This window comes from Lepus europaeus, chromosome X, assembly GCF_033115175.1.
Source record: "Lepus europaeus isolate LE1 chromosome X, mLepTim1.pri, whole genome shotgun sequence".
NCBI classification, from domain to species: Eukaryota; Metazoa; Chordata; class Mammalia; order Lagomorpha; family Leporidae; genus Lepus; species Lepus europaeus.
This window is the reverse complement of record NC_084850.1, coordinates 51,370,774-51,398,193: the sequence shown is the minus strand read 5'-3', so window position 1 is coordinate 51,398,193 and position 27,420 is coordinate 51,370,774. Positions and strand designations below refer to the sequence as shown.

The 27,420-nt window shown below is 42.2% G+C and overlaps 2 pseudogenes; both read left to right on the top strand.

Moving 5' to 3' along the window:
- The first annotated feature begins 1,850 nt into the window (after window positions 1-1,850).
- Window positions 1,851-19,097, top strand: LOC133752601 (cation-dependent mannose-6-phosphate receptor-like; annotated as a pseudogene).
- A 407-nt stretch (window positions 19,098-19,504) lies between these two features.
- On the top strand, window positions 19,505-27,140 carry LOC133752600 (serine/threonine-protein kinase 35-like; annotated as a pseudogene).
- Window positions 27,141-27,420: the final 280 nt, after the last annotated feature.

The following is a 27,420-nucleotide window of genomic DNA, read 5'->3' as shown; positions in this document are numbered from 1 at the left end:
CTGGACTATGTTAAGAAAATTAAAACTGGATTTGCAACAAAAGGGCCAAAGTGTCAAATCTCTAAAAGCAGAAAATTCCACTTGCAACACATATGCCAACTCTCACACTGGTTTATGATGAGAGAAAGTGAAAATTTACAATATGCTCTCCATAAAGTCCTGACAGCCCCTGAACTGGGACCTCAGGGGGTCAGCTCTGAGGCTCTACTTCATTACCAAGAGAGGCAGTGCTTACTCACAGAACAGGCTTTGTCTTCAAGAGGACCACTTCTCACACCTGGACTTCTTAAGCTCTGTGACTGCGATTTTTTTTATATTTACACCAAAATCAAAACAAGAAATTGGCCCCTCAGTCCAAGCTCAAAGAAGAATTCCCAAGTACCAACTGCCAATGAATTGCTTGCAGCTACCATTGTGGCATATTTAGGACCTGTACAAGCTAGGACAGGCTAAGTTATGCAGCATTAAGAAGTAATAGCAAAATTTTAGTGGCTTACAATAAATGTTTCTTTGTTGCTCATACTGCATCCCCAATATTGGTTGGTGAGAAGGCAGTACGGAGGGTTCTACTCATAGTAGATCTTTGTTGTCCTCACTGTGGGACCCTGGATGATAAAGAAGTAGCCATCTGGGATATTGCCAGCCAACAAAGTATATGGAAAAGGCAAAGTGGTAAAGCAAACAGTGGTTCTACAAACATCTAGAAGTGACATATGCCACTTCTGCTCATATTTCATTGACAAAAAAATGTCATCTGTCCAGGCATGATTTTAAAGGAGTGGGTGAATATAATCTTTCCATAGGTAGAAACACTTCAGGGAGGGATCCGGAGTATGGGTTTACAATAGTCTACCAGAGAAGCCATAATAAGTGTGTTGCATTGTGTATAGATCACATAAAGGTATTCTTTGAATGTGAATGTCTAGATAACTTTCATGGAAATATCCACTGCTCACTAACTGGCTAGTGTGCCTCAAAATCCACTATTCAAGATTGATCCCATGGAAATGGAAGCTGGCGTGGTGCAGCAGGTCAAATCACAGCTTGCAAAGCCAATATCTCATGTCGGAACACTGGTTAAAGATATGGTTGCTCTGCTTCCAATCCTGCTCCCGGCTAATGATTCCAGGAAGGCAGCAGATGATGACCCAAGCAACTGGGTCCCTGCCAACCACGTGGGAGACCAAATTGATGTGCCTTGCTCTTGGCTTTGCCATGGCCCAGTCCCAGCTGTTATGGTCTTTTAGGGGAGTGAATCAATGCTAGAAGACCTCTCTCTGTGCGCTTTCTCTCTCTCCCCCCCCTTCTCCATTTTAAATACATAAATCTTTTTTTAAAAAATGATTTCATGAGTTGAGAACATTGTACTACCAGAAGTCATAGACTACCAAAGAGCAAATGTCCTATCTGTGGTGGGATCACACATTAACCTGCATCAAATCAATACAGTGTTCAGATTAGCTGACATACAGCAGGTTGCTATCATGGAAAGCATGGAACACAGCCTTGAGACATTTTAATTAAATCTACTATATACCATGCACTATGTAGGTTTTCTCATCCTGTATCTATCTTCCTTTCACCCATTGCCAATTCCAATTTAAAGATAATGTGAAGGGTCCTGAGTTGACACAAACTTTGGGACCAGGGTCCACAGTGGTCCTGTCTTCTTGCAACAGACAGGTATTCACAGAGGGATGCTGAGCCTTGTCTACTCCCTTTTCCTGTGTTATGGTGTCCCCTTCTATAGCTGCTGCAAGACTAGATAGTTGTTGCTGTGACTCCTGTCTATAGAAGTAAGATAATGATGGCACACAGAAGAAAACAACTTGAGACCTGCTATAGAAGAAATGGGTAAAGATTCAGAGAAAGAGTCAGCTTTACTAAAGTGAATGAAACTATTGCATAACAAAGCTTTGAAAGCACTATGGACCAGAGCCCAGACACATACATCTACATGCTTAGGATTTGTCAGAAAGCTGGCAACTGTGTCTCTAGGTGTCTTAGTCCATTGCTGAGTTGCTATAACTGTGTGCCACATATTGGGGAATTCAGAAAGAAAAGAAAGCTATTTCTTAAAGTTCTGGAGGCAAGGATGTCTAAAGCCATGGAGCTGCATCTGGTGAGAGCCTTCTTGCTGGTGAGGACTCTGCAGAATCTCTAAGCAATGTGGGCCATCACATCATAAGACAGAGCAAGCTTTCTGGCTGTCTCTCTTCCTCTTCTTATAAAGTCACTAGTACTATCATGGTGGTCCACCCTTATGACCTCAGCTAATCCCTTTTAACTTCCAAAGGCACCATCTCCAAATATCAGGGGACATAGCCAAATCATAGCACCAGGTCGGGCCCAGTATTGATCAACAGAAGCAACAGGAAGGACACTCAATCAGACTCACATCTTCAATGGAAGTCATTTGGATCCTGCTGTTCTATAAAGGAGGTGATGAATGTGGCAATCACTGTAGAAAGGAAAAATGTTGTGCAGAAATGATAATCTTCTAATATCTACATATTCTAATAGGCAATTTTAACCCTGTGTCTGAGGAGCGAGATGATTGTTTTCTACCTCTTTGAGATGAATAACAGCCTGGCTTATTCCCCAGAGATCTCCAACATCAGGGTAAGCTCTTTCTCAACACATTTGCATCAGTGGCTATTCTCTATGCCATCAGGAGGATCTTATACGAGCAGCCGATCATGGGAGCAAAGATAATGGAGCAGCTTCCCTGCTACTCTTCTAGCAGTATCTTGGCAATGTGGTAGTAGATGGTAGTGATTTTGTGTGCCGTTTCAAACCCCAAAATACACCTGTTGCATATCACAGTGTGGTGGATGATACGCTTTGGGAGGAGTCAAAATAAAAGGGTGATGATTTATTACCAATATCATTGCACTTTAAATATCTAGCATTTCCAATCCTCAAATCAGAGCAAACTAACCCAGATTTGTCAGTTTCCATTCCAGTCTTTTATCTCACTCCTTTTATTCTTGCTTTCCAATTTGCTTTTGAATTGCATCCTCTTCTCACTAGTAGAACTGCCTTCCCTTTGTTGCCTGTTTTCTGTTTTTCCTCTGGGGAGATACAATTGTAGGATAGAGATAGCATAAGAGGGATTGTGAAAACAAATATCATCTCTTGGAATCAGAAGGTACATGTAGGAGACTTATGGTGAGTAAGAAGCTCTGGTAGGCTTCCTGGTCCTTTTTTCTTTGAACACATTTTCAAAAATTTTTGAAACACTGTATCTCTTTTTATTATTTCTGATTGGCAAGCAGTAATTGTACATATTTATGAGTAAATGTTATCCTAATATTATATATACAGTGTGAAGATTAAATCAAAATTATTAGCATAACTATAACCTTAAACTTTTATCATTTATTTATGATGAGTACATTCAAAATCCTCTTTTCTAGCTGGTTTTGAAATATACAATGCATTATTGTTAGCTATATTTACCCTAGTGTGTAACAGAACACTACAATTTATTGCTCCTATTTAACTGTAACATCATATCCATTGACCAACCTCTTCCATTACCCCTCGGATTCTACCCAGCCTCAGGTAACCATTATTGCATGGTATGAGTTGCACATGGTTGAACAACTGATCCAAGAAGGATTAAATCAAGTTTAATTTTTCTTTGCCTAGGGATGTCCAATTTTCCTGGTGCTAGTTGTTGGAAAGGCTGTCCTTTATTGTTTTACTCTTGCAATTTGGTCAATAGCATTTGAGCACAATATTGTGGGTCCTCTATTCTGTCCCATTGATCTATATTCCCCACTGTCTTGATTACTTTATTCATACTGATTGGATAAAGTGATTCCTTCTGTTTTCTTCTCTTTTCCAAGATTCTGTTGGAAAAGAGCTATTCTCAGGCCTTTACCTTTCCACATAAACTGTAGGATAAACTTGTATGTGTCTACAAAATACCTTGCTTGTATTTTGATAAGAATCATAATAAACCTATAGATAAATTTCAAAAGAACTCACATTTTTACTATGCCAAGTCTTCTGATCTATAAATGCACTGTTTATTTTAGTCTTTAATTTATTTCATCAGCAATTTATAATTTCAGCATACGAATCTTGTATATATTTTATTAGCATTATTCTTAAGCGTTTCATTTTCTTTGAAGTGATGGTAAAGAATATTTGCTTTTAAATAGTCTTCAAACAGTACTTTATGCTTTGCGTGTCTGTGTGGGTGCAAACTGCTGAAATCTTTACTAAGTATATACTAAGTTGATCTTCTGTATATAAAGATAACTAAAAATGAATCTTAATGAAGAATGGGATGGGAGAGGGAGTAGGAGATGGGATGGTTTGCAGGTGGGAGAGTGGTTATGGGGGAAAAAAACCACTATAATCCAAAAGTTGTACTTTCAAAATTTATATTTACTAAATAAAAGTTTTCTTAAAAAAAGATGTATCTATGTCTTTAAAAACTCTCCATGGATATCAGAACAGTGAATAAATATCCCAGTAGGACTGCCAAAAAAAGAATTTGTGTTTTAATTTCATTTTCTATATGTTCATTTGCTAGTATAGAGATATATAATTGATTTTTGAGTGTTAATCAAATTCTGCAACCTTCGGGCCAGCACTGTGGCGTAGCAGGTAAAGCTGCCACCTGCAGCACCAGCAACCCATACGACTGCCAGTTTAAGTTCCAGCTGCTCCACCTCCAATCCAGCTCTCCGCTATAGCCTGGGAAATTAGTGGAAGATGGTCGAAGTGCTTGGGCCTCTGCACTCACATGGAAAATATGGAAGAAGCTCCTGGATCTTGGTTTCAGATAGTCTCAACTCCGGCCTTGTGGCCATCTGGGGAGTGAACCAGTGGGTGGAAGAACTTTCTCTCTGCCTCTCCCTCTCTCTGTAACTCTGCCTCTCAAATAAATAAATAAAATCTTAATAAAAAATCCTGCAACTTTACTGAATTCATTTACTAGTTTTAAGGAGGAAGTTTATTGTTGATTACTTTGGATTTCCTACATAGACAATTTTGTAATCTGTAAATAAGGACAATTTTATTTCTTCCTTTCTGGTATGTATACCTTTTATTTCTTTTCCTTGCCTTATTGTAGTGACTGTAACTTCCAGTATAATGCTAAGAGTGGTGAAAACAAAAATCCTTGACTTTTCTCCAGTCTTACAGAAAAAAGCATTTATCTTTCACTACTAAGTTGATGTTAGCTGTAGTTTTTCTCTGTAGATGCTCTTTATCAGGGTGAGGTAATTGTCCTTGGTTCCTCACTTGCTGAGAATTTTTTTCCAGGAATTCATGATGCATTCTGTTAAATGCTTTTCAGTATCAATTAACATGATCATACGACTTTTCTTCTTTAGCTTGTTGATGTGATGAGTTACATCAATGGGTTTTTTAATTTTTTTTTTTATTTAAGAAAGAGACCCAATCTGCTGACCCACTTCCCGAAATGGTTAGGAGTGGGGGCACTGAAAACTGATTCCAGGTCTCCCATGTGGGTGACAGAAAGCCATCTGAGCCATCACCATGCCTTTCAGGGTGTGAACTTGCAGGAATCTAGAGTTAGGAGCCAGAACTGAGGTACAAACCCAGGCACTCTGACATCAGATGTGGAGACCCTTACCTACATCTTTACTGCTGGACTAATTACCCACCATACTCGCTTTTTTTTTTGTGACAGGCAGAGTGGACAGTGAGAGAGAGAGAGAGAGAGAGAGAGAAAGAGAGAGAAAGGTCTTCCTTTTCCTTTGGTTCACCCCCTAATGGCTGCCACAGCCGGCGCACCGCGCTGATCCAAAGCCAGGAGCCAGGTGCCTCTCCTGGTCTCCCTTGCGGGTGCAGGGCCCAAGCACTTGGGCCATCCTCCACTGCACTCCCGGGCCACAGCAGAGAGTTGGCCTGGAAGAGGGGCAACCGGGACAGAATCCGGCACCCCGACCGGGACTAGAACCTGGTGTGCCGGCGCCGCAGACGGAGGATTAGCCTAGTGAGCCGCAGCGCCGGCCCATACTTGCTTTTTAATGTACTTGCTTTTATAATTATTAAAAGAGTTTCTGCCATTGTAGAAATAAACAGTGGAATTTGACTATGCTAAGGAGGCTATTCACAAGATAAAGATTCTCTCTCTCCTTTCTTCTTGCTCTTGAGTTTAAACAATAGTCCTTTTCCTGGAAGTCATCAGAGTTGGTGTGGTGAGTCAGAGCTGAAGTTGTTGGAAATGCCTTCTTGGGAACCTTGGGGTGGGTGGGGGTAACAGACAGAATAATGATCAAACTCAATTATTCAAATTTCCAAGATTAGCAAGGATGGCTGGCAGAGCCTCCCATCCCAGAGATGATACTTCCTATCAAGCTGCCCTTAAAAGGATTCATGTGTTTGCAAACTCCATCTGACATTCTCCTTTAGCGACATGTTGGAATAATGGACCCTCTGGTGACTCAGAAGGGGCTTTCACAGCAGAGTAGGAAAAGTTACTTCATGCCATTGTTTTCCCCAAATGATTAAATTATGCATAATTCCCTTGGAATTAGATTTTTTTTTCATTTTTCAAATAAACAACCCCAGGATTTTTTTTTTGTCTAATCTCCTTAATACTATACCAGAGACAAAGGAGACATTTGACACAAACACTTTGGGAGCAGAATTTACAGTGTTTATTAGATTTCTCTTTGTTTTCTTGTTTAATCTAAACAAGAATTTCCCTCCTCTTTTAAAGGAAAAAAGCATCTACAGCCAACTTTTTCTTTATTCTCTCTCTCTCTGTGTCCCAGTCATGTGTCCCAGGTTCTGCAGTTCTTATTTCTCCAATGACTACTTCCTTCACTATTTTTGTTCAATAGACTTAAATTTTACACTTTGCTTCCTTCCCCATCAAAAACTAGGCCCCCACAGATCCGTATCATTATGTGGTCATTTCACCCTCAAGGCGTCTTGATCATTCCCAGTGAGTCCAAAGCTAGAGGAACTGCCTTCGGTTTCCTGCACTGCTTTGAGCTCCCTCCTCACTTTCCACCCTTCTATCTGAGGACCTCAGTCTGTTGAACGAGCTCTTCTATATTTCTCTAAAGCAGAAGTAAGAGAAATAAGTCCATGAGGCTCCTGTGTCCAGTTGTTAGTGATTCAAACTCTGTGGAGGTGAAAGGCCCCTTTCTGAAGCACTGAGTCTGGCCAAAGCTGCCATTCAGCAGCGGTAACGTGGACTGCTGCCTCTTGAGGACTAATAACTGCCTCCCCCACACACTCATGGAGGCCGGGTTTTAGATCTCTTTCCCCTCCAATCACAGAGCACCTAACAGGGCGGGCAAGACACACTGACCATCATTTCTCTAGGGATGGAAATAACCTGAGTAGGTGTGGCCAAACTGGGGAGAGAGTCAAGGGGCACAGGGCCTTGGGCTGCTATGGAGTGCGTGAAAAATCACCTTGCAGCAAGAGAAAGGCCCCAGGGCAGGGAGGTTAGACTTTCTCAAAGACTAACAGTGGCAATGTTGCAAACTTACCCCTTCTTCACCCCAGTCAAAGCCTAACTCCATACCTCCTCTACTCCTTGCAGTTCCAGATGATTCTCCAGGCCTGTTAAGAAATATTGGTGTATCCTGGCTCCTATCCATATTGAAAATTCTGGTTTTTCTCGCAGAGAAGTGTTCCCTGAGGAACAGCAATATGTGGCTGAGTGGACCTTTAGCTGATGGGATATTCTGGGTTATGACAGCTGGAGGACAAGAACACATTTCCTGGTCACCATTAGACAATGACTTCTTTGTGGCTCCAGAAATATCTCTCTAAGTAACAAAATACGCTGATTGGCTAAGTCACCACAGCTAGTCTGGACTAGGCTAGACAGGACTGGGATAGAGCAGAGACAAGCACTGTGAAGTGTTCACAATACTGATGCTGACTGGATATCAGCAACTCCCCTACCCTAGTCATTGACATCCCTTCAATCATGGATATATGGGAAAGAAGGTAGCTAAGCACAGTTGGATATGACAAGGAAAAATATAAGATTTCAGAAATGGAGTATATGCTAGAAAGAAAGGGGAGGGAAAGGAGAGAGAATAAAACAGGGCTTCAAAGAGAAAGAGACTCAGGGTCTCAGAAGAGCATTTTTGGCTAGACAGAAATTGGCAAGTGGGTTCTAAGAAGTCTGAGGAGTAGATTAGTCTGATGGTTGGTAAAAATTGAGTCAAAAACTAACGGATGAGAATCATTCTGGAAAGCAGAAGAGCTAGTTCTACCTTGCTAGGAAAAGAGTTATCCATAGGCCGGCGCCTTGGCTCAACAGGCTAATCCTCCACCTTGCGGCGCCGGCACACAGGGTTCTAGTCCCGGTTCGGGCGCCGGATTCTGTCCTGGTTGCCCCTCTTCCAGGCCAGCTCTCTGCTATGGCCCGGGAGGGCAGTGGAGGATGGCCCAAGTGATTGGGCCCTGCACCCCATGGGAGACCAGGAGAAGCACCTGGCTCCTGCCTTCGGATCAGCGCAGTGCGCTGGCTGCAGCGTGCCAGCTGTGGCAGCCATTGGAGGGTGAACCAACGGCAAAGGAAGACCTTTCTCTCTGTCTCTCTCTCTCTCACTGTCCATTCTGCCTGTCAAAAAAAAAAAAAAGAGTTATCCATAGAGGTAGTTATACTAAGTGTTTTCCTGAAATAAGATCATCTCCTGGATACATCAATTCTTTTTTTTTTTTTTTTTGACAGGCAGAGTGGACAGTGAGAGAGAGAGAGACAGAGAGAAAGGTCTTTCTTTTCCGTTGGTTCACCCTCCAATGGCCGCCATGGCCAGCGCTCTGCGGCCAGCGCACTGCGCTGATCCAAAGCCAGGAGCCACGTGCTTCTCCTGGTCTCCCATGGGGTGCGGGGCCCAAGCACTTGGGCCATCCTCCACTGCCCTCCCGGGCCATAGCAGAGAGCTGGCTGGAAGAGGGGCAACCAGGACAGAACCCGGCACTCCGACTGGGACTAGAATCCAGTGTGCCAGCACCACAGGTGGAGGATTAGGCTAGTGAGCCGCGGCGCCGGCCTGGATACATCAATTCTAATACTGACCAGGCAACATCTATTGAATCCATACTATTTGTCTGTGCTTGATCAGAGTGTTCAGATGCTAGACCATGAGCTCTCAGCAGAATGGTGGACTTCTTATCACAATCCAAAGTGGTCGCCTCCTCCCAGTCACTGTGCTCAGTCCTGGGGATTCAGCAGTGAATAAAATAGTGTGGCCTCTAGAGGCAGCTATGTGTTTAACCAAGCAGTTAAAGGTGGGGAGCTGATCGAGTTGTGGCAAACAGAAATCAAATGGAAGTGATGTGTGCCACTTAAAGACCTGGCTCATAAAAAAAGACCTAAGGTATTTGATCTCTTTTTCTCCCATTAGTGGGCTGGGTATGGATTCTCTTTCTTTCTTTTTTCTTTTCTTTTCTTTTTTTTTTTTTTTTTTTGGATATAGGTTCTCAAAGGGACTTTGAAAGTTGCATAATAAAGATTCTAGCACCCCCATCAGCCTATGCCCTTAATTACTTCATGGAGCGGTACACAAAACACTACTATCCACCACTGCCATCACCAACTAGACTTTATGTAGACGGGAAACATAAACTTCTTTTGTCAAATCATTGAGATTGAAACTTTGGAATTTATCTAGACTGAAGCCAGCATTATCTCAACACCAAAATCGATAGTCTTTGCTTGCATGGACTTTGCAGCCCAGTGGATACACAGGAGAGGAGTTTCTAGAAGCCTATGGAAGCATAAAGGAGGAAGCAACGAGGTTTACCTAAGGCTGTAACAGATTTCACATAGACTGTAACATTTGAGGTGAATATTGGAGAAAAAAGACTCCTCATAAGAGATAGCATATACAAAGGCCCCAAAATGGAAAAGCTCAAGGAGAATATGGCTGAAGAACAGAAGGCAACAGGGTTGTGGGAGACCTATGGAGGTTCAAGCACTGATGAGAAATGCCAGGCTACTCTGTGGGTAAATGTCCATGTGACCCTATACATCAGCATGTTTGGAAACATCTGGAGTTTTAGGGGAGGGCAGCAGGAGACAATCTCCTTCATGATGTCAACCCAAGCCAATCTCTAGACCAAAAGGCCAAGGGTCAAGAAAGAAAGGCTGAGACATTCATTCTCGGTAAGTATTCCCTGACCCCTATCCTACAGCCAGTCCCTCGACACTCTTATCCCTATTCACTGGGGAAGGAGTGCAAAGGAGTAGTCTTGCCCTCATCCCTCCCATTCTCAGAGGTTACTCTCTGGGCAATAATCCACAAACTGTGCTCTGCAGCTGTGGCCTGTGAATACCTTCCAGGAGGCAAGATCCCAGGAGCCAGGAGTGGAAGGGAAAGAGCAACCACCTGCATGTTCTGTTGTGTCTGATTAATTTCAAACAAATACTCCAGTGCTTCAGATGTTCCTGGACTGCTCTCCAACATCCTGCAATTAGTCTAAGTGGATGTGCTCCATGCAGGAAGATGGAATGAGGGTGACTCTGATCCGAGGGGTGAAGATGAATAAGTAAAACCATGGACTGAACTGGAAGGGAACTTTGAGATCACCCAAGTTCAAATGCCTTGTGTAACAGATGAGAAAACTGAGGTTCAGAAAGGGGTCATGACTTGTCTTACGTCAGAATGAGTCAGTAGCACAGACGGGGCCTCCAGGTCTCAATTCCCAGCCCAGTGCTCTTTTCATTCTACCAATTAAGCATCTAGACCAGTTGGGGGAAGAATGCTGAAAGCTACTGATGAAGAAAATAGTGGGTGGCTCCAAGGCAGGGGAAGTTTAACATCCAGCCAAAATATTACAGACAAGGGTCAGTCACATGCTTTCCATTTATAGTCTTTCCACTGGGCTGTGTGTCTGGGAACAACAGGCAGAGGAAAAATTAATCTGTGCTTGGTCTATTTTGCACAGGGAGGAGACAGTCACCTCTCTGATATGACAGGAGGGGTGCTGAAGAGCTTTCCTGCCCTAGGTGGTCTTCTCCATCAGCCTCCTATTGCAAGTAAGTATTGCCTTTCCCAGATGCTGCCTTTAAAAGAGACTTTCAAAAAAAACATTTCATGCTGTTTGCAAACACTAAAATCTTATGAATTAGGCATACAGTTGATTTCCAAGGGTTCTGTAATTCCACACTGAGGGAAGGAACAAATGATGTAACCCAGGGAGCTGAGCAATAGATTGCAGCATGCTTGGATTTCCTTAGAACCCTCCTGTCCATCTAGAGAAAATGCCCCTGCTTTGGAGACTAATTGCATTGAAAAAATAGTACGGAGCTGGATGGGGCCTACAAATCCAGGCTACCTCAAGCTGTAAGCTCCAGGGAACTCTGTGGTGTGCACACTGCGGTCCTCGTCACTGCCATGCTAACGTCGTGCCGGTCATGCCCTTGAACTCACCACACAATGACTTTTTTTTTATTTATTTCATAAATGTGAATTTACAAAGTGCAACTTTTGTATTGTTGTGGCTTCCCCCCCCCAACTTCCCTCCTTCCTGTGGCCCTCTCCTCTCCCTCTCCCATCCCGCCCTTTATCGAGTTTCATTTTCAATTACCTTCATATACTGAAGATCAACTTAGTATATACTAAGCAAGGATTTCAACAGGCTGCATTCACACAACCGCACAAGGTATAGGGTATTGTTCGACTAGTAGTGTTTTTAAGTTTCATAGTAAAACACATTAAGGACAGAGATCCTACGTGGGGAGCATGTACCCAGTGACTCCCATTGTTGATTTAACAATTGGCACTCTTATTTATGAAGTCAGCAATCACCCGAGACTCTTGCTATGAGCTGTCTAGGCTATGAAAGTCCCTTGAGTTCACCGACTCTGAACTTGTTTAGTCAAGGCCGTGTCACAGTGGAGGTTCCTTCCTCCCTTCAGAGAAAGGCGCCTCTCTCCTTGATGGCCTGTTCCTTCTGCTGGGGTCTTGTTCACCAGGGTCTTTCATTTAGATTGTTTTTTGCCATCATGTCACCATGCCTGTGAGACTCTCATGGACCTTTTAGCCAGATCCGAATGTCCCAAGGGTTGATTCTGAGGCAGGAGTGCTGTTTTGGGCATTTGCCATTCTATGAGTCTGCTGTGTGTCCTGCTTCCCCCGCAGGATCATTCTCTCCCTTTTAATTCTATCCTTCATTATTTGCTTACACTGGTTTTATTTGTGAAATCTCTTCGACACATACCCTATCTTTTTGATCGGTTGTGTATTTATACTTATCACTTTACCAAGTGCGCTGGCATTGGTACCTGCCTCCTTGGTAAGATTGATTTGAAATCCCCTGGCACATTTCTAGTTCCACCATTGGAGGTAAGTCCGAGTGAACATGTGCCAACCTATATATCTCCTCCCTCTCTTATTCCCACTCCTATGTTTAACATAGATCACTTTTCTGTTAATTTTAAATGCCTAAGAATGATTGTGCATTGATTACAGAGTTCAACCAGTGGTCTTATGTAGAACAAACAGAGCAACAACAACAACAACCACAACAACAAAAATACTAAAAGGAATAAAATAGTAAGTTGTTCCTCAACAGTCTAGACAAGGGCTGACCATGTCATTGTCTCTCATAGTGTCCATTTCACTTCAATGGGTATCATTTTAGATGCTCGTTTAGTTGCCATCGATCAGGGAGAACATATGATATTTGTCCCTTTTGGACTGGCTTATTTCACTCAGCATGATGTTTTCCAGCTTCCTCCATTTTGTTGTAAATGCCCTGATTTCATTGTTTTTTACTGCTGTATAGTGTTCAATAGAGTACATATCCCATAGTTTCTTTATCCACTCATCTGTTGATGGACATTTAGGTTGATTCCATGTCTTAGCTATTGTGAATTGAGCCGCAACAAATATCAAGGTGCAAATGGCTCTTTTTTTCTCCCCTTTAATTCCACTTGGGTAAATTCCAAGGAGTGGGATGGCTGGGTCCTGTGGTAGTGCTATATTCAGGTTTCTGAGGACTCTCCACACTGTCTTCCATAGTGGCTTTACCAGTTTGCATTCCCACCAACAGTGGATTAGTGTCCCTTTTTCCCCACATCCTCACCAGCATCTGTTGTTGGTAGATTTCTGTATGTGAGCCATTCTAACAGGGGTGAGGTGAAACCTCATTGTGGTTTTGATCTGCATTTCCCTGATGGCTAAGGATCCTGAATATTTTTTCATGTGTCTGTTGGCCATTTGGATTTCCTCTTTTGAAAAATGTCTGTTAAGGTCCTTGGCCCATTTTTTTTATTGGGTTGTTTGTTTTGATTCTGTGGTGTTTTTTGATCATTTTGTAGATTCTAGTTGTTAATCCTTTATCTGTTGTGTAATTTGCGAATAACGTCTCCCATTCTGTTGGTTGCCTCTTCACTTTCCTGACTGTTTCCTTTGCTGTAAAGAAACTCTTCAATTTGAGGTAATCCCATTTGTTTATTTTATCTCTGATTACCCGTGCCTCTGGGGTCTTCTCCTGGAATTCTTCTCCTGTTCCAATATCTTGAAGGGTTTCCCCTACGCTCTCAATTAGTCTCATGGTGTTGCGGCGCATCTCTAGTTCTTTGATTCATGTTGAGTGGATTTTTGTATAAGGTGTAAGATAGGGGTCTTGCTTCATACTTCGACATGTGGACATCCAGTTTTCCCAACACCATTTGTTGAAGAGGCTGTCCTTGTTCCAGGGGTTGGTTTTAGGTCCTTTGTCGAATATGAGTTGGTTATAGATGTTTGGATTGATCTCCGGTGTTTCTATTCTGTTCCATTGGTCTATCCATCTGTTTTTGTACCAGTACCAAGCTGTTTTGATTATAACTGCCCTGTAGTATGTCTTGAAGTCTGGAATTGTGATGCCTCTGGCCTTATTTTTATTGTAAAGGATTGCTTTAGCTTTTCTTGGTCTCCTGTTTCTCCATATGAATTTCAGCATCATTTTTTCTAGGTCTTTGAAGAATGACTTTGGTATTTTGATTGGTATTGCATTGAACTTGTAAATTGCTTTTGGGAGAATGGACATTTTGATGATATTGATTCTTCCAATCCATGAGCATGGCAGGTTTTTCCATTTTTTTGTGTCATCTTCTATTTCTTTCTTTAGTGTTTTGTAATTTTCATCATAGAGGTCTTTGACATCCTTGGTTAAATTTATTCCAAGGTACTTTATTGTTTTTGTGGCTATTGTGAATGGAATTGATCTTAGCAGTTCTTCCTCGGCCCTGGCATTATCTGTGTATACGAAGGCTGTTGATTTCTGAGCGTTGACTTTGTATCCTGCTACTTTACCAAACTCTTCTATGAGTTCCAATAGTCTCTTATAGGAGTTTATCGGGTCCCCTATATGTAGTATCATGTCATCTGCAAATACGGATAGTTTAACTTCCTCCTTTTCCATTTGTATCCCTTTAATTTCTTTTTCTTGTCTGATGGCCCTGGCTAACACTTCTAGGACTATATTGAACAGCAATTGTGAGAGTGGGCATCCCTGTCTGGTGCCAGTTTTCAATGCAAATGCCTCCAACTTTTCCCCATTCAATATGATGCTGGCCATTGGTTTATCATATACTGCCTTAATTGTGTCGAGGAATGTTCCTTCTAACCCCAATTTGCTTAGGGTTTTCATCATGAAAGGGTGTTGTATTTTGTCGAATGCTTTCTCTGCATCTATTGAAATAATCATATGATTTTTGTTTCTCAATTTATTAATGTGATGTATTACATTGATTGACTTTCGAATATTGAACCATCCTTGCATACCAGGGATAAATCCCACTTGGTCCAGGTGAATGATCTTTCTGATGTGCAGTTGGATTCGGTTTGCCAGAATTTTGTTGAGTATTTTTGCATCTATGTTCATCACGGAGATAGGTCTGTAGTTTTCTTTCTCTGTTGTGTCTTTTCCGGGCTTAGGAATTAAGGTGATATTGGCTTTGTAGAAAGAATTTGGGAGGGTTCCCTCCCTTTCAATCATTTTGAATAATTTGAGAAGAACTGGGGTTAGTTGTTCTCTAAATGTCTGGTAAAATTCGGCAGTGAAGCCATCCAGTCCTGGGCTCTTCTTTTTTAGTAGTGCGTTTATTACTGATTCAATTTCTTCCATGGTTATGGGTCTGTTTAGATTTTCTATATCTTCATGGCTCAATTTAGGAAGGTTGTATGTGTCCAGGAATCTATCCATTTCTTCCAGGTTCCCCAACTTGTTAGCATACATCTCTTTGTAGTGGTTTCTAATGATTCTTTTTATTTCTGTTGTGTCTATTGTTACATTTCCATTACTATCTTTGATTTTACAGATTTGGGTCTTCTCTCTCCTTTTTTTGATTAGTTGGGCCAATGGTGTGTCGATTTTGTTTATTTTTTCAAAGAACCAGCTCCTGGTTTTGTTGATCTTTTGTATTTTTTTTGTTTCAATTTTGTTTATTTCTTCTCTGATCTTTAGTATTTCTTTCCTCCTGCTGGATTTGGGCTTGACTTGCTGCTGTTTTTCTAAATCCTTGAGGTGCATGGAGAGTTCATTTGTTTGGTTCCTTTCCAGCTTATTGATGTAGCCACCAATTGCTATAAACTTTCCTCTTAGCACTGCTTTTGCTGTGTCCCACAGGTTTTGATAGGTTGTGTTATCATTTTCATTTGTTTCTAGAAATCTTTTGAACCACACAATGACTCTTCTCCTCACTGTCGTGCACCTGGATTCACTCTAACTCCTAATACCTGAAGTTAGTATACTATGTGATAGTTTACAAAGCTCTCTCTTCCTGTACCTTACAAAAGAGGCGATTGTCTGCTCCGCATGTTACAAATAGGAAACCTGTGACTCAGAGGGATTAAATGACTTACACAAGGTGATAAGAACAGTAGAAATCATTATCAAGTCAAACTGGAACCAATGTGCTTTTTCTGTCTCCAATTCACACCTTCTTCCCCGACACCAGTGTTTCCCAAAGTGTCCTCCACTGATCACAAGTTCATTGAAAGTTCTATTGATAGAAAGAGGAGTTTCACCACCTAATAAGCTTTTGCTTTTTTTTTCTCTACTAGACTTCTGGTGATAACACCAGGCACATCAGCATATTAGAGACTCTAAGAAGTAAACTGAATAATCCTGAGTTTCCAAAAGGTATTGATGAGTAAAAAGAGCTCATGCTACTGGACACTTAGTGTGCCAGGCCTTATGCTAAGTATTTGACATGTATTAGTTTATTCTATCTCAACAATCTCGTGATGTCAATGTTATGCATAATCCCATTTAGTGTTGAAATCAAAGCTCTTAGAGATAAAGTCAGTTGCTGAAGTTCACACAGCAGGAGCATGAGCAGCAACGTCCTCAAATCCAGCAGTCTGACTTGGTGCACTCTCTGGCCACAGAAATGTCCTGCCCGTAAGCCTTCTTTATATCCCACAAATCTAGTTTCTGGCAGAGGCAATTTGGAGCATCGTCCCCCATTCACCAACCTCTTCACAACAAGCATGTATTGTTCCTACCGCCTCACATCTCAACATACAGAATCACCCAGAAATGGTGTCCCTTTCAACCACTGTGTGCAAGGAACTCACAGGCTAGAACATAAGCCAGAGAGAGAGAAAAAGGTGTGGAGAACATGAGCACTATGCCAGGGAGGGTCACCAGAGATAAGGACTCTGAAACATGAGACAGGAGGACATCTCTAACCAAACAGGCCTGCTTCACAGAGGCAGAATCATAACTGAATTCTCAGTTGAACAAATCAAGCCCACTTCTTTCTGCCCAGCAGGGTAACTGGAGTGTTACATAGCCACTGTGTGGGCTGCTGCTGACTGCAATGTGAGGTCAGTGGCCTGAGGCTAATCGGTTCAACTGAAACACAGTTGAACCCAGTGTGCCATGGTCCTACCACTGGGAATGGACACGTGTGTATATATGCATACATAAACACATGTGCACACACACACAGACTGCACACACTCAACTGCCAAGAAGACTGGTTGATGAGATCAATTCAGTCAAACAACCAGTCAACTGAGTGGAGTGGTAAAAAAGTTAGTCCAAGGAGATTCTTGGCTAACTGATCAGGCAGTTCTGCCCAACAGCAAAGCTCCAGTAGACACAGCATAGTTGTCTTTAGGGATACATACAATGTTAATAAGCCACAGGAACCAGGGAAAGAGAAGTGAATTGCAACACAACAAATTTAGGTTAAAGGTAAGGGAAAGTTGTTTGGGAAAATATTTGCATCACATAAGATTACAAACTGCAGCATTGTAGTCTTGGGGCCAGCATTGTGGCAAAGTGTTTTAAGCCACTGCCTGCAGCACCAGCATCCCATATGGGTACTGGTTCCAGCCCAGGCTGCTCCACTTCTGGTCCAGCTCCCTGCTGATGGCCTAGGAAATCAGCGGAGGATGGCTCAAGTACTTGGGCCCCTTCACCCACATGGGAGACCCAGAGCAAGCTCCTGGCTTGGTTAAGATCATTTGGGGAGTGAACCAGAAGATGAAAGGTCTCTTTATCTATCTCTCCTTTTTCTCTGTAACTCTGCCTTTCAAATAAATAAAGTAAATCTTTTTAAAAAGGAGAATTGTAGTCTTAATATTTGTAAATGTTCTTAACATTTGATTTGAAAAAAGACTATCTATAAAATAGAAAAAAATGGCAGAGATATCAGGTGAATCACAGCAAAGTCCCTATGAACTAATCCAGAGTGACAGCAGAATGGTCTCATAATGCCAATGACTAAAACTTGTTTAACAGCACAAGATTCCCAATCTTACTAGGAGTCAGGAAGATGCACATTATCATACCAAGGAAATGAATTCTACCCTTCAGGTTGCTAGAGTAAAAATGTAAACGATTTATAGTATTCGATGTTGGTGAGCACTCATAGCTACTGGAAATGTGACTCCCTTCAACTTTTTGTAACTGGCATCACAGTAGTTATGAACTTCTTCAAGCCAGATGCCCTTTGGCCCAATATTCCCACTGTGGGCAGTGCATTCTATAGAATTAAAAGAACAAGTATATGAGGATACTATATATATAAGGAATACAAAACAACAAGATATGCAGTGGCCACAAAAATGAAAAACAGCATAATATCCCTTAATAAGAAAAGAGTAGAATAAATTGAATTACATTTCTTTAACAGACTATTCTGCAGAAAATTTTGTGATGGGTTAGATCAACAGTACTGACCCAGCGAAATGTCTATGGTATATTGTTAAGCAAAAGTATGTTATAGAATAATGTATATCATGTGATCTCATTTTTTAACATCCAAAAGGGGGGAGAACTATATGTTTACGTGTGTAAAGATAGAAAAGTTATAGAGATACACACAAATATAATAATATATATATATATATATTTTTTGACAGGCAGAGTTAGCGAGAGACAGAGAGACAGAGAAAGGACTTCCTTCTGTTGGTTCACCCCCCAAATGGCTGCTACGGCCAGCGTGCTGCGCCAATCCTAAGCCAGGAGCCAGGTGCTTCCTCCTGGTCTCCCATGTGGATGCAGGGCCCAAGCACTTGGGCCATCCTCCACTGCACTCCTGGGCCACAGCAGAGAGCTGGACTGGAAGAGGAGCGACCGGGACAGAATCCGGCGCCCCAACCAGGACTAGAACCCAGGGTGCCAGCGCTGCAGGCGAAGGATTAGCCAAGAGAGCTGTGGTGCCGGCCCTAAGTATAATAATATTTAATACTTTGAGTAATTAGAATTAGAAAAAAGAAAAGGAAAATTACAATTTCTTTTCTTTGTATACTGCTTTACTTTTTGTTACAACAGAATATATTGCATTTTTGAAGTAGAAAATATTAGCATTTTTATTTAATGAGGAAGAAAAATCACAATTTTTAGTTATCAAACAAAAGCTAAAAATACCCAAAGTCATTTTCTACTCAAACTATGCTATCACAACACTCTCAGGTCTATTTTAAAATAACAAATGGCACTTCCCCCCTTCTAGAATCATTCTGTGTAAATTCAAGAGAAAGAGTCCTTCCTCTCCACTGATGAAAAAGTCGGTCACCATGGAATCTGGGCTCTTTGGAAACTACCTTGTGGAATCAGGACCAAAGGCCAGTGCTGACGCCCAGGGTCAGATGACAGACTGTATGTTCAGCACACAGGGTGTGTGACTTCAACAGAAATATGAAGAACCTGGTTTCTTATGTGGCTCATAAACCAGTTCTGAAGGCATTTCCCAGCAAAGAAGTCCAAAATGTTTGGGCAGGAGCAGCCACTTTGGTGTAAGCACGTTTCCCCAGGGTTACTATTTGGAAGGACAACACTCAACCACATCAAAGTGGTTCTAGTCTGTTGATGTAAAAATATTCTGGTCTGCTGATATAAAAAACACAAAAAGTCAGTCTCAGTTTAAGCCACACTAATTCTGCTAAGTGCAATAAACTACCTAACCCTGGAAATTTATACTTTCAATTTAACTTTTGAGGTATAGGCTTCAAAATTTTCAGGTGCCTTCTTAACTCACTTTTGCAGAGCTCTCCCCTTGTGACAGCAATCTCAGGGGACTGGTCCCTGCACAATGAAAACTGACCTCATACAGAAAAGCAAAAGGGTACTGTGGTTATTACTTCTGCTACCATGCTACTATCGCTACAGAGACAGGCTACTGTTTTTGAGTGTGTATTTTACTGTGTGCCAGGCTTTGTGTCAAGTGACAAAAGACTCACCAGTAGTTTTAGTAACTTGCCTAGTGGCATATAGCTAGCAAAAAAAAAATGCTGAAATCCATGCAAGGTTTTTCTTTTTTTTTTTTCATATATGCATTTTCCATGGACTCATTGAAGACCTCTCATGTGATTTGGAACTGGAGACTGAAAGCAGTCTGATTCAAATGCCTTTGGCTGTTGACCTCTCTGTTAGTTTCCCTGAAGAGCCACGGGAGCTCTCTGGCTTTAAGTCTTAGTCCTATTCATTCATGCAGGCACGCAAGCATGTAGGCAAGCATTAATTCAGTCAGATTCCCTGAGCACCTACTATGTGTAAGGTTTTATGCTAGGGATACAGAGAAAATTGAGACACTCTTCCTACTCTTGAGAAAATTATACTCTGGTGGTGTTGAACATAGATAAGCAACTAGAGGTGTAATACAGTGTGTCCCTGTTCATACAAGGGGGATCAAGCAGTTCATGAAAAATACAATCAAAAGATAAGTTTATTTTGGTACAAGGGTTTTTTTTTCCTAATTTGCATTCTTATTTTACAATTTCTAGCATTTTGCCATATTCACTGCAAAGGTAGACATTATAACATGCATGTATATATAAAATACATATGTACAATTTTTCCTGAAAACGGAGATATTAATATCACAGACTAAGGGATTCGTGACAATGACATAATGTGGAGAAAAAAGACTATATTGTCATTTATATGGTATGATTCAGTGAAGTATATTTATAAGCAAATACCAAATGATATGACATTAACAAAAGAAAAATTTGAAATCTATGCCTTTGAGTAGTCTTGGGAAAAGTTCATGAATATGCCATACTTTGACAAACTATGCATGGATTTCAATTCTTTGCACTAAAATAGGCTTACATATTTTTTAAAGATTTATTTATTTATTTGAAAGTCAGAGTTATACAGAGAGAGAGGAGAGGCAGAGAGAGAGAGAAAGAGAAAGAGAGGTCTCCATCCACTGGTTCACTCCCCAGTTGCCCAAAACGGCTGGAGCTGCTTCAATCCAAAGCCAGGAGCCAGGAGCCAGGAGCTTCCTCTGGGTCTCCTACGCTGGTGCAGGGGCCCAAGGAGTTGGGCCATCTTCTACTGATTTCCCAGGCCATAGCAGAGAGCTGGATTAGAAGTGGAGCAGCCAGGTCTCAAACGGGCGCCCATATGGGATGCCAGCACTGCAGGTCAGGGCATTAACCCACTGTGCCACAGCGCCAGCCAATAGACTTACATTTAATTTCAGTTTTCCAAGAACGTTTTTACTTCTTTTCTTTTTTTATTTATTTATTTTTTTTTTATTTTTGACAGGCAGAGTGGACAGTGAGAGAGAAAGACAGAGAGAAAGGTCTTCCTTTGCCATTGGTTCACCCTCCAATGGCCGCCGCGGCTGGCGCGCTGATCCAAAGGCAGGAGCCAGGTGCTTCTCCTGGTCTCCCATGGGGTGCAGGGCCCAAGCACTTGGGCCATCCTCCACTGCACTCCCGGGCCACAGCAGAGAGCTGGCCTGGAAGAGGGGCAACCGGGACAGAATCCAGTGCCCCGACCGGGACTAGAACCCGGTGTGCCAGTGCTGCAAGGCGGAGGATTAGCCTGTTGAGCCAGGGCGCTGGCCTTGACTTCTTTTCAGTTGGTACCAGCTTTGTCTGTGATGCATGCTATACAATCTACTTCTCGAATAAGTCACACCAAGAACAAATGATGATTTGGCATCTATAGATCATATGGAAAATCTGTCAGGTATCCAATGCATTAGGGAATCTGCCCTCAGGGAGCTCATTTACTGGATTGCATGTGCAGCTGGATTCCTTCAGGGCTCAACCTACAATCCTGAAAAGACAATGGAGGAAACAGTCAACATGTACCGGTTATGTATTGCTGTGTAACAAACTACCCTGAAACGTAGTGTTTTAAACTACCAACCATTTGTTTGGCTCAGAACTCTGTGGTGACTCAGGTGACTTACAGGGCTCACATTAGGGTGAAGCAATGTCAGCTGCCAAAGGCACGAAGCTGAAACAGACACTCACTCTCATACATGTTACCCCTGAACTTGCATGACTCTAAGACTGATGCCCCATCCACTTGATGCCACATTTGTCTCACCCTAGTCCTACCCTGGATGGCAATCTCTGCTAGGTTCTTTTCTTTTTCTTTTTCTTATTTTTTTCTTTAAAGAAACACCATTTTCTTCACAAAAATCTCCCTTTTTATTTTTTATTTTTTTGCCAATTAATTTCAACCTCATATACTGTATTTGTTTTTGAAATCATACAAGATTCTATTTGCATGTGGATTCTTTTTACTATTCTGATTTTTAACAGTTTTTTAAGATTTATTTATTTAGTTGAAAGAGTTACACAGAGAGAGAAGGAGAGGCAGAGAGAGAGAGAGAGAGAGGTCTTCCATCCGCTGGTTCACTCCCCAATTGGCCACAACGGCCAGAGCTGAATCAATCCGAAGCCAAGAGCCAGGAGCTTCCTCCAGGTCTCCCACGTGAGTCCCCTGGGTCCAAGGACTTGGGCCATCTTCCACTGCTTTCCCAGGCCATAGCAGAGAGCTGGATTGGAAGAGGAGCAGCCAGTCTCAAACCGGGGCCCATGTGAGATGCTGGAACTGCAAGCAGCAGCTTTACCCGCTACACCACAGTTTCTTAATTTCTTGAAGAAGTGAGGCCAGAAATGGACATTTGGCCCAGTGATTAAACAACACTTGGGACACCCGCATCCCATATCAGTGCACCTGGATTGGAGTTCCAAACTCCAACGACCTGCTAATGCACAAATTGGGAGTTAGTGGTGATGACTCCGATAGTTGGGTCCTTGCCACCCATGTGGGAGAACCAGGTGGAGTTCTTATCTCCTGGCCTCAGTCTATCTGAGCCTTGATTATTGTAGGTATTTGCAGAGTAAACCAGCAGTTCAGAGATCTCTGTGTCTCTCTTTACTGTCCCTGTGCCTTTCAAATAAATAAAAATTTTACAAAGACCTCAGGCAAGTTATAAGTCCAGTTGAAATAGAAATTAGACAATACTTTAGAATGTCTATTTGATTTATTAAAATAATTAGAACAAATTAATTATGCTACAATAAAATCTTCCTCGTGTCAGGAGAGACAATGGAGCTAATTAATGATCTTTCATATTCAGATTTCCTCCTGGAAAAGTAAAATAATGATTCTGTAATGAAGCCCTTATACAAACTCAATGTATTCTGAAAAGGATATTGATTTTTGTGTGTGTGATTGATCAAATAGGGGAAAAATCCCTTCAGGAATTAATTGAACATATTAACATTATTAATTCTACTGCTATAAGATGAATGCTACAGAGACTTTTCAAGTTTAACTTTTAAATGAACTTGATATTGTAGATGGTACATTTTCCCAAAGAACCTTTTGAAAATGTACTCTCTAGAGTGGTACATCCATTGAAAGAAAACTACACAAGGTTAAACAAAATGAAGCTTTAATTGTGGGGGACACTAACTCTTTAATTCCTCTCAATTCTTTTGTGCTATGGTGATCATCTTGTGAGACACTAGATAGACGATATAGGAGAGCCCCCACTCAGGTTTCTGGTATTGGGTGGGTTATTGGCCAGGGCAACAGGGATGATTGAGCCAAATACAGGAGGTCTTAGAAAAGTTCATGAGAAACAGGCAGGTATTGTGGCACAGTGGGAGAAGCCACACTTGGGACTCCCACATCCCATATCAGAGTGCTTGAGTTAGAGTCCTGCCCCCACCCCTGCTTCCCATCCAGCTTCCTGCTAAAGTACCTGGGAAACAACAGACGATGGCTCAAGTACTGACTCCTTGCCACCCATGTGGGAGACCCAGATGGAATTCCTAGCTTCTGGCTTCACCCAGCCCCATCCATTTGGGGAGTGAACCAACAGATGGATGATCTCTCTCTTCTCTCTCTCTCTCTCTCTCTCCTTGTGTGTGTCTGTGTCTGTGTCTGTGTCTGTGTGTGTGTCTGTGTGTGTCTCCTTCTCTGCCACTCTGCCTTTCAAATAAATATTTTATTAAGAAAGGGGGTGGCTCTTACAACAAAGACTGTCTCTCTCTCTAACTCTGCCTTTCAAATAAATAAATAAATCTTTTTTAAAAGGCTGGCACAATTGCATAGCTGGTTAAGCCACTGCCTACAGTGCCAGCATCCCACATGGGCACCAACTCACATCCCGGCTGCTCTGCTTCCCATCCAGCTCTCTGTTGTGGCCTGGGAAAGCAGTAGAAGATGGCGCAAGTCCTTGGGCCCCTGCACCCATGTTGGAGACCCAGAAGAAGCTCCCAGCTCCTGGCTTCAGATTGGCTCAGCTCTGGCCAGGGTGGCCATTTGGGGAGTGAACCAGCAGATGGACGATCTCTCTCTCCCTCCCTCCCTCCCTCCCTCTGTAACTCTGCTTTTCAAATAAATAAGTCTTTAAAAAAGAAATTTCCATCCGCAAAAACTGTGAGCTAAATAAACATCTTTACTTCAAACTTATCTTTTGTCAGGTACTTTTGTTAGAGTGGCAAAAAGCTAATAAAGCAAGCAAACATAAACTTCTTCAATGGTATCTTTCACAGGAGTACTATAAGAAGGGAAACAGAGCAAGCCCCAACAATTTTCAAGTCTCTGCTGGCATTACATATACTGTAGTCCCAATGGCCATAGCAAGTTACATAGGTGAAGCCAGAGGCAGTGGGGAAGCGGACTATAAAAGGTCTAGGAACAGGGAGATATGAAGAAATTAGGTGTCACTGCCATACAAATCTTGCACAAAATCCAAAGGTAAATTACAGAAATGGAAGTCAATAGCTGCGAGGAATTCATCTACTGAGTAAATAACTAGATTTTTATCAAGAGAGGGCACGAGACATTCTCTCCAGACTGCATCAGCCCCTCATGAAGGAATTTCCTCACTGAAGAAATGAGATTGAATTGGTGTTGCGTTCCACACATGGGCTTGCCAATGAGCTTTATTAATGCGTGATTTGCTCCCTAAATCTCTACCAACACTCCCACAGGGCATACGCCACAAGAAAACTTATGGAGGGGCCCGGTACTGTTGTGTAGTAGGCCAAGCATCTGCCTGCAGCACCAACATCCCATATAGGCTCCGATTCAAGTCCTGGCTGCTCCACTTCCAATCCAGCTCCCTGCTGATGGCCTGGGAAAGTAGTAGAATATGGCCCAAATGCTTGGGCCCCTGCACCTACATGGGAGACCTGGAAGAAGCTCTTGGCTTTGAATCAGCCTAGCTCTGGCCATTGCAGCCATTTGGGAAGTGAACCAGTGGATGGAAGACCTCTCTCTGTCTCTCCTTCTCTCTATAACTTTGCCTCTCAAGTAAATAAATAAATCTTTAGAAGAAAGAAAGAAAGCTTAGATATTATACCATAGCAATTCCTCCTTTGGGCAAAGTTAAGAGTCCTTGTGTTAAATAAAACACAACTTAATTCCCACTTGTAAATATATAAACACCTTATTGCTATTGGTTCCAGGAAGAATTTAGAAAATCAATTATTTTTTTACTCCTATTTAGCTAATTCACTCCAATTTTAAGTCTAATACAACCAACCACTTTGTCCCAAATTTGTCTCCAAGCAACTCTGTGGCCATGAAGAACGATGTTTTGATCCCATCATGGGTGTTCTGAAGAGCAAAGTTGTGAAGAGCATGTTCCTTGCCTGCTAGGTGTGTTCGATCTAACAATGACCACACTGATGTTTGCAAACAGGGAGACAGAGCTATCATCTTACATGGTGGGCAAGCTTATCCCAAAACAAACCACTAGGAGCAATTGTCAAGGACATTGATGGCAGTTTTAGTCACTTTTTCTTCCCTGGAAATCATTCCAGACAAAGAAGATCTTAGAGCTTCATTTTCACAAGGTGGAAGCAGAGAGCACATTAATCACTGGTGAAGTTAGCTGACTGCATTTCACTCATTCACATGTATTCCCCAGGCAGATCATCAAAATACAGCTGCTGAGGTAATCGTGGGAAATGTATTCACACACATGTACAATGGGTCATCTTCATATAAAGGATTTTGCAATTGAGGCAGGGCTTACTTTTGAGTAAGCACTAAAGCCACGTTTGAAGGAAACCCCCCCCCCCAACTCTTGGCTTAAGAAAGGCTCTGAAGCAGTAATAGAAACACCAGTGGGAAAAATCTGCCTCAGATCCTACACCACACACAGCTTATCTAAGAGATGGATCAATTCCACCAAGAGCCAGCTCAGCCTCTAGAAGAGCGGCTATTTTTCTGCCATTATTTAGGAGCAACTTCTCCTTTCACCAAATCCTGACTGTAAATTAGAAAGATAAAGAGGTCTTTTGAAAACTGAAGGCAATTAATTCCAGCATGCAAAATTTCCAAACTATTTCCATGACCCTCCCTGTGATCCCTAGTACACTGCTCACTCTAGAAAAAAAAATCTCCAGGAGGGCGTCCTACCCCTGTTCTTCCAGGGCTCAGACTGCTTTAACAGGCTCTGGTAGTGCTGTCATGAAGATTTTGAAATGCCTTTGTCCATTTTCCACAGGTGTTGAAAGAAATGGCCACACTTTTGACTTTAGACTTCATCAGGATAAGATCTTTAGTCAGGCTTTGGGAAGAATGAAAGTCATGAAACTGTCTCCTAACCACATGAAGATTTGAATTCTAGCTAAAGGAGTTTAGCTGAGCCTCACTTTCCACACACTGTCTGCTCCATTTGTACTGATTGTCTCACTACTTCATGAACTCCTATGCTGCTCATGCCTATATTTCCTATGCTTTTTATCCACTTCAACATATCTTTCTCTGTTTCTTTTACCTATAAAAATCCTAGCAAGTCTTGAAGCCTAGAGAAAGTTCTACAAGGAGGCTGAAGCTTCAGAGGCCAGACCCTATAGCAACAAAAGCCTCACGCTACAGCTCACCAGTGCCACTGCCTTCCTACACAAAAATTACATCGTGCACAGAGGCCTAAAGCCGGACAATATTCTCATCACCAAGCAGTCAGGTACCTCCACCCTCAAGGTAGCAGACTTTGGACTAAGCTAGTTCTGTGCTGGGCTGGCACCCCAAGCAAAGAGGGCAATACAGACAACAGAAATATGAATGTGAATACATACTGGCTGTCTTGTGCCTGCGGCTCAGACTTCTACATGCCTCCCAAAGTCCGAGAAGGACACCACACGGCCAAGGCGGACATCTTTGCTCTGGGCATTATCATCTGGGCAATGATGGAATCACTTTTATTGACTCTGATACCAAGAAAGAGCTCCTGGGGACTTCCAGCAAGCAGGGCACTGAGACTGTCCCTGTTGGCGAGGCGCTGCTAGAAAACCCAAAGATGGAGTTGCACATCCCCCAGCAACACAGGACTTTCATGTCTGATGGGATCAAGCAGCTCTTGAAAGACATAGCCAACCACTAACCCACATGACCAGCCTGATGCCTTTGAACTTGAAACCAGAATGGACCTGGTCACAGGTGCTGCTTGAAATGCAGGGCTGAGCATCTTGGGTGTTTTAAACTAGATGGAGAACCTCAGTCTCATCGTGTGCTGGACAGAGGACAGCAGAGTACAGGTGCTGGCCTTGGCTGCTTGGCTATCTCCAGACAGTTGGGTCTCCAACAATATGAAATTTGTTTGGGCTTCTTCTCCTTGTAGTGTTGCTTACTTCTTTGTCTTTGTCTTTTTCTTTTGTAATTTACACCATCGAAACTTCAGAAGATCAGAAAGCCATGCTATGAACAGGCCCTGTTTCTTTAAAAGAATTC